Source organism: Physeter macrocephalus, chromosome 1 (assembly GCF_002837175.3).
Source record: "Physeter macrocephalus isolate SW-GA chromosome 1, ASM283717v5, whole genome shotgun sequence".
NCBI classification, from domain to species: domain Eukaryota; kingdom Metazoa; phylum Chordata; class Mammalia; order Artiodactyla; family Physeteridae; genus Physeter; species Physeter macrocephalus.
The window spans coordinates 138028676-138042785 of NC_041214.2; the positions used below are offsets into that span (position 1 = coordinate 138028676).

The following is a 14110-nucleotide window of genomic DNA, read 5'->3' on the forward strand; positions in this document are numbered from 1 at the left end:
TTTTCCAGCTCAAGGCATTTCTGTAATTCCAAACTAATGTTCTCTTGTAATAGAAATGCATACAGTTGACATCAAGGGTAAAATTTTGGGGGGCATACAGGAAATATTTTATGTTTTCTTTCCCTGAATTGTCACAGGTATTTTCCTTGCTATTTACATTTTTCAAGCAATTTACTGAATATAGTTTACATCCCTTAAAACAAAAATAGACTACTTTTAGTTGTAATTTTTCTTTTTAAAATATACATATAGGGCTTATGAAAAGTCTGGATTAGCTTTTATTTCACCTCTATCCCTATGGAACTGATAAGTATACAAGTGATTCTAGTACAGTAAGAACCAAAACATTTGAGAAAGAGTTGTCTACCCCACATATAAGTAGAAATCCTGCAGGGGGATTAAACTCATCCATAAACATGGATGGGCTGATATGGCCTCATAATCAATCAATCAATATCATATGCTCAGAAATATACTAAAAGTTGTGGAAGATAAAAAATTAGCATCAAATTGGTTATAATCTATTTGGAAAGTCAGTATTTACTAACCTGAAACAAAAGTTTATATTAAAAAAGAACATAAAATTTCAGAGTATAAAGAAATAAAATTAAAGGGATGAGTAACAAAATAGATTGTTGTCCAACTATTTATTCTCCCTCATAACTGCTTTATAGATCTTTATAGATCCCCATTCATTATCAGGAGTTACTCAGGAGCTCCGTTGATAGAAATTATGTCCTTACTTCATTTTGAACTTGACCATGAAGTATGCTTTGACCAATGGAATGTGAGTAAATGTGATATTTATTATGTCAAAACCAAAACTTTAATGTGATTGCATGGTCTGACTCAGTCTCTCTTCTATTTTGGTGCTATTTGTTCCAGGAAAGAATACCATGCCCCAGAGAGAAGTTGCTTTATTCAGTCCCAGACTGAGAAAACATGGGGAGGAGAGCAGAGCAGGGCAACTGCCAACTTGTCCTTATTGTAACATAAGCAAAACATAAATGTTGTAAAGATCTGATATTTTGACACTGCTGTTATTCCAGGACTTATAAAGAAATTAATACCAGAGTCAGAGTGCTGCTGTAGCATATATAAAACTAAAATAGGGTGCTATGGACTTTGAGCCAAGTGTCAGGGAGTGTGGACATCATTAATAAAGTTTAGATAAATGACAATCCAATGTTATTTCTGCCAGATTGTTTGGTAAAACTATTGCCTATTTTAAAATTAGGTAGTATACTTAATGAATTTGTGCCCACTACACTGGCTATTAGCTGTGTTTTGCATGGTACCACAGAAAAGAGATGAGTTTAAGAAAAAATTAGGCTGTTGGCAATCAGAGATGAAACAAAGAATTCCCAAAATTCAGGACTTGCAGGTTTGAAAGATGCACTCAACTACAGTAGTCAAATATAAACTTGAGGAAAGGTCTGACCCACAAAAGCCAATGAAGACAAAGTCTTAAGGAAAACACCAAATCAAGGCACAGAGGGAGAGGTGATCATCAAACTCTTTGTTAAGACCTCTCACTGACTTATAAACAAAGAAAAGAGACCAAATGTGTGGTCCCCAAAAAGCCTGGTAAGATCAAAATAGCTATCAAGACATCTAGACAAGAGATACATCTCAAAAATAATTGTAGGTGTGGCTGCTGACACAAGGGGCTGACTGAAGTCAAAGAGCTAAATGCCAACAAGTTTTTGAAAGTTGTATCTCCAAAAGTGCCACCAGCTTGGTTTGAGACTAAAATACAAAACAAGCCTTAGGCTCTCAATTTTCTAACGGCAGAAACAGGAAGTTACTCAGCTTCTGCGGTGCTCGGATTCTCCCATGTGCCTCTCGGATGTGACTGAGGAGGGTAACGAAGAAAGAAGAGCCTCCAGGAGAGCAAAGTCTAAGTTACAAGAAACAAAGTTTGGTGATCAGTAACCAACACAGGAGTGGGTTAAATTGGCGATTAATCAGGGAATAGTCCCTAAATTCTGTGATGGCAGACCTTTACTACTGTGACACAGGGATTAATTGCCATGCAGCAGTGACTCTGAGGGTCTCTTCTTTTTCTCTATCTGAATGAGTATGTTTATTTGGTTAGAGTATCCCTGTTTCACCATAAAATATTGGGTGTGGATCAGGAATATACTTGTATTATTTGCTCATTTGTTTCCAGATCAAAAGGAACTGCATTTGGACCTTATTGAGATCATGAGACATAGGACTTTGCATTTTATGCCTTAATTAAATGCATTTGCTTTATTCCTAAGGGAAGTATTGAGTGCATTTTTTTCATGCAGGAGGAAAGCCAATTATATGCCATCAAGAGTGCAGATTGGAATAATTGATGTAATTGAATATCTGCTCTCTCCCTTCTAAGAGTATTATATGGTCCTATCTCCCAGAAAGTGGAGTATAATTTCCTCCTCCAATGTAAGGCATGTGTAAGTGATTTGTTTTAGACAATGAAATGAGAGTAGACATGATACACAAGACAACAGTTCATACCGAATCTTTAGGTACATCTATGTAATTTATTTCAAACTCTTCCTTAAGAACAACATATTCCAGATGTTGCTTAATCCTTCACAGTGTGTTCTGGAACTAGATGATGGATGGAGCTAATCTGAGTCCAGCCAAGTCCAGCCAAACTCAGCAGAGCTCAATTAACCCAAAGCTGACCTATAACCTACATTCTGCCAACCCATAGAGTTGATTTTACTGTAGTAAAAATGAATGTTTCCTATTGCAATAAAGAAAAGTAATCAGGAAAAACTTTATATATACAGGTGGGATTTTGCCATATTGTGGAGACTTGGCATCTGGATAACAAAAGGAGGAAGCAAAATATTTTTGAAGCAAAGGTAAGTGCAATTGCAAAGGTGGGGAAGCAAGAATAAAGTTGGCTTGTTTGAGAAAGAATAAAGAGGTAATTCTGATTACGTAAAAACTGCATGATGAGGAATAGTAAGAAATGGACTAAAACTCTGAGCAAATTGTTAAGATTCACTATCTCTGGGGCTTTATGAATGGCATAGTGGATTAACACAGACAGCCCATGTTATGGTCACATGTTTCTAGCTTCTGTTGTCTTATGGCTTGTGTATATGTTTAGAATGTTTTCCTCTCAGAGTGCTCCTAATTGCACAAGATAGGATCTAGAAAAGCAAGTATATTTTCCAGGTTCTCAATTTCATATTATGATTTGTTGGAACATATTTAAATCTTAATTTGTTAAAGTAAAATCTTTTAAGCTTTCATTGACTCTGAATTCAAACCCTTAGGAATTGGTCACAATACTAATCTGAATGTAGAAAAAAGTAATAAAATGGCACAAAGCATCATTTCAGTTATCTCTATTGTTTAACTGGATATTTACTGCCAAACACATGTTATATATGTATAACAATAGTAGTAATAGTATCTTACTCAGTAAGAGAATAGCACTGTCAGCTACTGAGAAAGGTTATCTTTGAACTATGTGATCTAATGCCCTGTGGTTCAGAGGGTAGAGCCCTCAGCGACATTTCTTTCAATCTTAATGTCATCAGAGGCAACGTTTAGGAGACATGAGTTTATTTCAAAATGACAGGTAAGTCTTGTAGCAATTTTTCTTGTTCCCTTTCTGAAAAATGATGATTTTCAGTTTAATTCATTTTTAAAAAATCTTTGATGGATGGTAGGTGGTCTGCAATAGTGAAATATATGTCTGTTTTTATTTAACCTATGAACTCCCTGTGTTACTAGGTGATTGAACTCATCTTCCAAAAAAGTGGAATTTTATTTATTGCCATAAAGAAGAGTTTTAACATTAGCAGATACTAAAGGATTTGACAATGTGGTTCAATTCAGTAATCCAGTGATTTATTGATTCGATTTAGTTATTTTATATTTTAGTCCCAAGTGGCATCAGTTCCTTTAAGATGTTACTTTACAAAAAAATAAGCCATTCATATTTTATTTCTCTGTACACTGTAAATGAGATCAGCTTATTAGCAAGCCACATTTGAAAACCAATCTTACTACTTGAACATTAAATATCATATTTACATAATTATTCATTAAAAGTAATTTTTAGAATGTTTATCTAGACACTGAAAATTGAAAATATAGCCTAATTGGTTTAATTGACTTAGTACTATAATTTAAGATTTGCATTCCATAATAGCTCAACAGACAAAATGACATTAAAGTTTTCAGAAGACCTCCTACAGATGTCTGCCCCTGGCTCAAAATGGATGTTTCTGGAAAATCAGCCATGTGACTAAGAGAATTCCTCTCTGCATCTCCCTAACACCTGTTCGCTCCTCTTCCCTTTGGCCTGGAAGGAAGTATATGGAACTCCAAGTATTATTATTTCTATTTAGAGTCTGGATGCTTGTAAATTTTTAAGTTATAACCTCATTAAAACATATGTCAGATACTTCAGTACTCTTCAAGTGCTATTTTTAGACCCTTTAAAGTTTTTCCTTGGTTGTAGGATATATTATAGGCTCCATATAACCTCAAAGTTCTTTTAAATGTTTTCTTGGATCACTCTCCAGATGAAATCCACACCACAAATCTACATCCAGTCCGTCTGACCTTATTTTGGTTCCTTGCACTTTTCACACATCACAGAGCTCCCAAGTGCTGGAACACTATTCCTCCACCCCTCTTTGCCCAGAAATGTCACCTGAATCTTCATTTCTCAAGACTTAAATCATTTTTTCTATGAAACTTTTTCTGAAGTCTCAGATAAGCTTAGATGGCCCTGTTACATACTAGCTCAAAAAGAGTATATGTTCCTTTCAAATATTTATATTCAAATCTTAATTTATGCATTTATCTTTAAAACTATAATATGGGATAGCATATTATGTTTACCAATTCCTTCTTATTTATTTAAATCTGGGAAGAATAGCAATCCATAATTAATTCCTCTGAGAGTAGTTATCTAAGTTGGAGAAAAGGTGTCTATGGTTGAAAGAAAAAGAAAGCTAAATTCTAGAATTACAAAAACTGACATGACTCAGAAAAGAAAAGAAACACGTAGAAAAGAAACATGATTAACTCTCCCAAGTGTTTTTAAAATTATGTAAATGTCTTACTCCACTTGAGGATGATATTTTCATTGAATGCAAGCTCTTTATTTGCTCACTTTAATTGCCTATCTAGGCAGATATTTAGTAATTGCAATGTATAGGTCAAATAAACTCCCCAGTATGTTTTTCAGCATTTTCAGCAGGCTTCCTGTAAGTTAAATGAAAGTATCAAGTAAGAAATTGCAGTATCAGTTTTTTTCTCCCTAATTAGAACAGAACTTTTTTATTACCATTTTGAAGTGTTGCTGTTTCATCTGTGATCCTGAAGTAGCTACTGCCTAATGACTCTGGTAGAGAAAAAAAGGTCATGGCTAACATTGTATTGGCATTTTGCCTTTGTCTAGTCACAGCAGGAGCCATTGCTCTATAGAATGTTTAAAGGAAATAAATCTGTGGCTTTTATGATGATTGAGAAACTGTACAATCCCTGGGTAGGGGGTTAATTAGAAATGAAAGGGCTTAAAATTTCTCTCAAAGCAGATCTCTTTGGGGAGGTCATTTTCAGAAAGCATCTCATTTATGCATCTCTGAAGTGCTTTTTAAAAAGCATATTATTTTAAAAGGACAGAGAACCAGAGAAAAATCATGAGGATCAGAACTAGAAGGGGTACATTAATGAATAAGAAGTAATTGTAAAAATCCATTAGGAAACCTAGTAATTTCTGTCTGTTTAAATAGTGCTATTTGCATATGCTAATTTTTTATAGCAGGCATTTTGTAATTGATTGTTTCAGTCATTTTTCTGATTATATTAGAGGACAGTTGTTATTCTTACATTTGTATTTGTGATAAAATTGGGTTCAGAGTAAGATCTGAAGTGTTTTTTAAAAAGCATATTATTTTAAAAGGACAGAGAACCAGAGAAAAATCATGAGGATCAGAACTAGAAGGGGTACATTAATGAATAAGAAGTAATTGTAAAAATCCATTAGGAAACCTAGTAATTTCTGTCTGTTTAAATAGTGCTATTTGCATATATTTTACCATCGATATGATAAAATAATGCTAATTTTTTATAGCAGGCATTTTGTAATTGATTGTTTCAGTCATTTTTCTGTTTATATTAGAGGACAGTTGTTATTCTTACATTTGTATTTGTGATAAAATTGGGCTCAGAGTAAGAGGAAATTATATAAATTGTCTGCAGGGAAGAATCAGTTAATTTTGTCCTACTTACATCACAAAACATGGACAAGATATTGTAGAGACCATGAAAGAAAATCTGCCCTTTCATTGAATATTCAAATGACTATAGGGCCTTATACTAGCCACAGAGAAAAGAAAAAGAAAATATTACCTTACATAGGAAATTTTTTTTTACTTTCTGTTAGCTTATAGTCTAGCAGAAGATATGTAGAAGATTCAAAAATTAGTATAAGATAGTGGGTGTCACTTGCCAGGTCCCCAAAAATGCCATCACCATGCTAATTTGTGGATAAAGTAAAGCCAAGTTTATTACTTCAGTAGGGGGAGCCCCTGTATGGAGTCTTAGTAGGGTCTCAGAAGGGAGACATCAATGACAATATATTCAGAAAGATTTGGAGATCTCAGTTTTCTCCTTTTTCTTTGAGCATTTACTTTAGAAAATTTGTAATTTTAAGTACTTTCTTCTCTCTTTGAAATGTATATAAATCCTTTGAAAACTAGATTGGTATTTTATTAGTTTATGACCTAGGAATGTCTTTCTCAAGGACTTAGAGACTATTTCTTTGAAATTTAATCAAGAGAGATAGCACCCCTTACTCTCAGTCTCTGTGGGAGGGTAGGAGCCTATTTCTGTGAGCACTTTGCTCCAAGGTGCAAAACTACTTCCTATTATCATAAAGATACGTGAAGGTTGTTTTTCCTCTGGATAATGCCAATTAATTCACACAGACGGACACCCCCATAATAAGGCAAAGTTAAGATGAACTATGTGTGATAAATGGTGCTGTTAAGTCCTCTGACTTGAGGACTAGTTATCACTTACCTTGAAAACGTGTAATGGGTCGTATCTGCATGACTGTGTGAAAGAGTGAGATTTATTTTTGTTTTTGAAATATCTTAGCAGATTGCTTGGAATGCACGTCACACTCTGGTTTAATTAATGTTTATTCAATAATGAAAGTGTTCCCTTTCTCTACTACCTTTGTGGAAAGAATTTGTGGATTGGGAGACTTTGTTTTTGATTCTATTTCCCCAAATTTCCATCGCAGGGGAGCTGTTTGGGACTGGGCAAAGTTTGTGCTGTAATAGTTTAGGACTGGTGGGCACAGTGAGAGAAGGGTTTGAAGTGAGTCTTGAAGAGAAAAGATTTGTTTGTTCAGCTAAATTGAGCATTATTATTCTGAGAAGGAGCTATGGGTAAGTAGACTATTCTATTGTTCAGATAAACAGGTATTCGGTAAGTTCCTAAAACAATGAATGAAGCTATTATAACTCCGTCTCCCTGGGAAAAAATTTTCTGGAGTATTAAATTCATGTTAATTGCAGGCAATAGAATATTAAATTTGTGTTAGAGTACACAACAAGCTGTGGGTCTGTAAGTGGTTTCAATTCTCATGTGGAAAATTGCCATTCAAATGATATAAGCCAACAGTTATTGGTGTTCAGGGTAAAGACGCTTCATATTTCAGTTGTGATAAGAGAAATCATGTTCATAACTCCATTGGAATTCATGACTGTTCTTGAAGACAAGAAAGAATTTCAGTAAAAAGGCATGAGTAGGAAAGATGTTCTAGCTAGGATTGATTCAACAGCATATGAGGTTGTAATCTTGAGGAAAGGAAGGGAATCTGAATATGCAGCTCCACTGATAAATAGCCAGAGATGAGGCTGAAAGAAAAATAGGGAAAGATTCTAAGGAATTTTGAGTGTTGACCCTTAAGACTTTGGTTTTTACTTGGTAGGAACTGGGGAAAGAAAATCAAATCGACAACTGATTTAATAAAGACATGTTGATTCAGTGATGTGGTTAGAGAAAATATATCAGCGAGAATGTTTTAGGAGCAGGATATATTACTATTGATTTTAATTATTCAGTATTAAAAGATGTCTGGAGCAAGTGGTTCAAGGGTTATATAACTCAGCTTCTCAACCATGCCTGGATTCTAGGTCATCTTCATACTGTTCTCTTATTCACAAGAAGGTGGTCGTATAGATCCAGCATCACATACTTATGTGACCAGGTCCAATCCAGGATATAAAAATGTGGCTTTCTGTCTGCTCATCACTTTTTTTTTCTTTCTTTTTAATCAGGAAGGCATACCTTTCCAGAAATCTTCCAGAAGACTTTACTTCAGATCAGAGAGTGGACAAGATTAGGACACATCCTCACACTCTTGTTGCAAGGGAGGGAATATGAAATTAAGTGGAAAGGAAAAAATTATTCCCCTATAGTTATCAATTTATATTATATAAAGCTTCAAAAATGAAAAAAGTTCTATTTTGCCTCGACGACTGACAGATTGAATTGATAGACAACTTAATGGTACAGTCAAGATAAGATAGAAACAAATGATAATGATTACATAAAATGTCAGAGGGCTTGTGATAATAAGTTAACAACTTAGAAAACAATCAAGGTATACTCGAGTCTCATGTTATATTACAGCATAAATACCAGAAGATTAAAGTAATTAATTGCAAAAAATGAAACTATAAACTAGACATGAATATATATTTTTGATTTTGAGATCAGATTATATCAAAGCATACAAGTGATATCACAGAAAAGAGAGATCACAAAGAAAAAATATATAGTATAAACTACATGACCAAAATAAAGCATCAGAAAAAATTGTAGAAGAAAATGCTTTTAAAATATTTGTCATTTACTTTATGAATGCTTATATATGACTACTAATTTTGAAAGCTTTTGCAGAATGATTTTTAAAACACATATAAATGACTCCTAAATGGATAAAAAGCAGAAAGAGAAAAACATAAAGAAAAAATTATGAAAAGAAAGTTACTACTAATCAAGAATTGCATATTTGAACACAATAACATTTCATGCCATATGTCAAAGAAGAATAAAAATTAGTATATAAGAGATGTTAAGAATGTTGGAAAATTGGTCTTTCACATCTCAGTCAACAAAGCAAAAAATGAAAACATGCCTCACTTCTAGAAGATGATTTGGTAATATATTTCAAAATATTAAAATGTGTTTTTTACTTAGTATTATAGCCCATAGATATTGAGTAATACTATGGTGAAAGTACTATATATATTTTATATATAGTAACCTGCGTCAAGCCTTTGGAGTAGGAATCATTTTTAATCTCTTTTCCAGATGAGAAAACTGCAGCACTGTGGGATGAAATAAACTCAGGGACACAACTGATAAGTCTTGGGGCCAGATTTCAAAACTATGGTGTCTGTCTCAACAGGTCACACACGTAAATATCATGTTACCTTGCTTCTCTACTTTAAATAATCTTACTTAAAGAAATAGAGGAATTATAAAGATGTATGTTAAAGATATTTGCAAAAGCAATTTTTCAAGTAGTTAAAACTTTCATATGAGGTAAGTATCCAAACAGGAGAATTTTGCTTAAAAAGTTTACATTTCTCAAAATTGGCAGTGATTATTTTTTGCTTCTGGCTGGTGATTAAACACACTCATATTCTTTACTTTAGAAAATTTAGGTAAATGATAAAATTCGTGCTCTGAAAATGTCTGATCTGTAGTCTTTTTTTTTTTTTTTTTTAATTTGAACAACAATTTGACAAATTCTTGACAGTATCTAGAGAAGCATGGATTTCTGGGACAGAGGAAGTAAGCTTCAGGCAGCATTGAGTGTTCAAATTGTAGGATTGCTTGCTGAATGTCTTACTTTCCACCTTCCTCCTATCTCCCCTAGAGAGCCGAAATATTCAATTGCAAACTTCTATTTCTGTGTTGTTTTCTATTCAGAAAGTATGTTGCCATTTAGTCATTTCAGATAGGGATCATGGACTGAGCCTGTTTTGCTGCCTAGTCTCTGCATTAACTTAACCTCCTCTTAGACAACAGATAGATGATAGATAGATAGATAGATAGATAGATAGATAGATAGATAGATAGATAGATAGCCCAAGCAGCTGGAAATGGCTGCAGCAATGGAGGGTCCAGGCCCTTGAGGCGATAAAGGAGGCAAGATGGCTTTTATCCAGCATCAGACTTCTAAGACAGGGAAGCTGAGGACATGGCAGGAGCGTTTGAAATAGTCTGGAGCAGCCAGTGGATACAGGCTCTGAGGATGAGCTGGAGGAGAATGGTCAGTTAAATGAAAGCATGGACCCTGGGGGAGTTGGACCTTATGCCCTTGGCATGGAGCATTGTGAGAAACTTGACATCTCAGAAACTACTGTGAACAGAGGGCCAGAAAAAGTCAGGCTAGAATGTTTCAAGCTACTTTGAGTACTTGGTAAAGGGGTCTGTTGAGAGATTTTACAAGTAAGAAAAGTAACAGGAGCAAAAACTCAGAAAATATTTGCCATGAAGGTGCTTAAAAAGACAATGATAGTAAAAAGTGCTAAAGACACAGCTCATATAAAAAGCAGGATGGAATATTCTGGAGAAAGTAAAGCATTTTTCACTGTGGATTTAATTTATGCTTTTCAGACCAATGGAAAATTCTACTTCATCCTTGAGTATCTCAGCAGAGGAGAATTACTTATGCAATTAGAAAGAGAGGAAATATTTACGGAAGACACAACCTGCTTTTACTGGCAGAAATCTCCATGGCTTTGGGACATTTACATCAAAAGGGGATTATCTACATATACCTGATGTCGGAGAAAGTCATGCTTAATCACCAAGTTCATAGAAACTAACAGATTTTGGACTATTCAAAGAATCTATTCATGATGCAACAGTTACACACACATTTTGTGAAACAATAGAATACATGGCCCCTGAAATCTTGATGAAAAGTGGCCACAGTAGTGCTGGGGATTAGTGTAGCTGGGAAGCATTGATATAGGACATGTTGACTGGAGCACCCTCTTCATTGGGGAGAAGAGAAAGAAAACAATTGATGAAATCCTCAAGTGTAAACTCAATTTGCCTCCCTACCTCACACAAGGCGTCAGAGATCTGCTTTAAAAGCTGCTGAAAAGAAATGCTGCTTCTCATCTTGGAACTGGTCCTGGGGACGTTGGAGAAGCTCCAGCTCATCCATTCTTCAGATATATTAACTTGGAAGAACTGCTAACTGGGAAGGGAGAACCCCCTCTTTAAACCTCTTTTGCAACCTAAAGAGGATGTGAGTCTGTTTGATTTGAAGTTTACACATCAGACACATATCTACCTGTTGACAGCTCACATGACTCAGCTCTCAGCAAAATTGCCAACCAGGTCTTTTTGGGTTCTGCATATGTGGCTCCATCTGTACTTGAAAATGTGAAAGAAAAGTTTTCCTTTGAACCAAAACTCTGGGCAACTTGAAGATGTATTGGCAGCCCATGAACACCTGTCAACCAGGTCAAGTTTTCTCCTGGACATTTCTGGGGAAGAGTTGCTTCAGTCAGCATGGCAAATCCTCAGACACCTGTGCAATATATGGTGGAAACAAGTGGCAGGAATAGACCAGATGGAATGTGACCATGACTGGGGAAACTTCAGCGCCACTTCCATTCTGACCTCCAAACTCCTGGCCATACAAAATCAAGCTCTTCCCATGATCTCCAAACAACAAGAGCACCTGCATATGAATCTGTGACAAACAATGCTTTTTAAGAATTTAAGGCAGAAAGGTGGGGAGGGAATGGGTGAGCATTCTTCAAGGTGAAAAAAGAAGACTCTACGTAACAGTTTTGAAGAGTCAGTGTCATTCCATAAAACACTTTGGACAGAGGAAAAATAAATATGGATTTTCAAAAATCAATCAGTGGTGCAAAAGAACTTAAGCGAAGTCGAATTTTGAAACTCTTAGGCACTAGACACATCAATTAATTGATTCCTAGAGACATCTTCTCAAACTTATCAAGGATTTTCATGTTGATGGCTTGAAGCTGATGGTATTAAGGCTAAGGTATTGCTTCTGAATCACTGTTGAGTTCTGATTTTATTGAAAAAGACTTATCCTTTCATTCGGCAAAGTATGAAGTTGTCTGTAATACTTGCAGCTAAGGATAAATTAGCATGAAACTTGGTCAAACTTTCTCCAGCAATATGGAATCAAAGACGAAAGAAACTTATCAATTGATGTTTTATGTGAAAACAACATAAAAGTTGCAAGTTATGTTTTATTCAGGGAACTTACTGAGCCCAGAAGACAGCCTCTCAGTTTCTAGGTGGTGATGAAGACCCATAATTTCTTCCTGCATGAATATTTTAAATAAAAAATAAAAATCATATTTAATAATATAAAAAGAGAAAGTAAAAGAAAATTTATGGACTTGTTTTTTAAATGATGTTTTTAAGAGTATTCAATGCTATGAGAAACATTCATGGTATTTAAGCTTTAAAAACAATGTAAAATCTGTGTATTTAATATTTCCCATTTAATACAATTTAATGTATATATGCATATATAAACATTGTGTATTTGGAAATTTTCTTACACTAAAATCTAATTTGTAGAAACAAATTTGTTAACTCATTTGGTTTTGTTAAGGAGCTGACCTGCCAGGTAAAAGAAACACAGAAATACAGGAATGAATAAATGAATGAATGAATGAATGAATAAATAAATAAATAAGGGAATGAATAATTAAATAAATCAAGAGATTTTAAGCATACCTGTTTTAAAACTAGGCTAGAGTAATAATTAAAAGCATAGGTAATTCTTATTATTTTTAAGTAAAAACAATTAGCCACTTGGATTTCTGTCATTCTTTTCAGCACATCTATGTGATGGGTTTTGGGGTATGTGGGAGAGCCTGTATCACCTTAAATACTGGCAGTGAGTTCTGACTCTTCATTTTCTAAGCAGTGGTATGCTGGTAAATGTTTAAGGCATGGTTCTGTGGACATGGTTCCTAGAGCTTCTCTTCCTTGCATGCTGGTGTAACATATTCTGTTCTCTCTATGCTTGCTCAGGACCCATATATTAGGTCTCACCTGTGTCTGGTTGAAGCTCTAGAACAGGGGTTGGCAAACTTTTTCTTAAAGGGACAGACAATAAATATTTTTAGACTTGTGGGCATTTGGTCTCTAATGCAACAAACTCAACTCATCTATTGAAGCTCAAAAACAGCCTTAGACAATATGTAAATGACAGACATGTCTGTGTTACAATAAACCTTTCTTTTATAAAAACAGGCAGCAGGGCTCTAGACCTTACTTTGTTGTTCCTGCCCGAACTCCTGACTCTCTGCTGCACCCTGCATCCAGCTCTGTGCCTCAGGCTATGATACTGAGCCTCCCTGCAGGACTGCTGTGAATAGTATCACATCCATGTAATCCATGTACACAGTTGTACCGTATAGCCACAGTCCCTGTGCTTTCATCCCCAGCTCAACTTACTAACACCAAACCAAGAGATGGAAGGACAGAAATAACAATTTTGATCACTTACTTTCCCTCCATTTTCTTCAATTGTTTCTTCTCTTATTTCACACTAAAAGGGAAAGACATTATTTTTGCCAAGTCGCGTAATCCGTTACTGAAGAACAAACATCACTTAGCCAAATGGGCTGGTGTAGGCTTCACTCCACGTTGGAATTCTCTGCTCTGAATCCTTCAGACTGGCTCTTTAGGAATGTGAATATCTTTTTTCTCATCTAAACCTGAATTTCAAACCTACTGCCTTGCTAAAGCAGTCAACTACCCTACATGTTCTGGATAATATCCCCGTGATTCAGTATATGATGTAAAAGGGAAATTAAGGTGCATTTCAATCATTTCTATTATATGGATGTGTTAATAGTGGACAAAAATCAAGATAACAACAATAATTTGTGAGTATTAAGTAACTTTTAAAAATTACACAAAATTATTTTAAATCAGAATAATAAAAATCTTAAAATATTTGAAAATGAGGACACTGTGGAGAGCTTATAGAAATATTCTACAAGTTGCAAAATATTATTTTCATAAGGATTAAGTGGAAATTTAG

At 34.8% G+C, this 14110-nt stretch overlaps 1 pseudogene; it reads left to right on the forward strand.

Moving 5' to 3' along the window:
* The first annotated feature begins 10189 nt into the window (after positions 1 to 10189).
* Positions 10190 to 11770, forward strand: LOC102980383 (ribosomal protein S6 kinase beta-1-like; annotated as a pseudogene).
* Positions 11771 to 14110: the final 2340 nt, after the last annotated feature.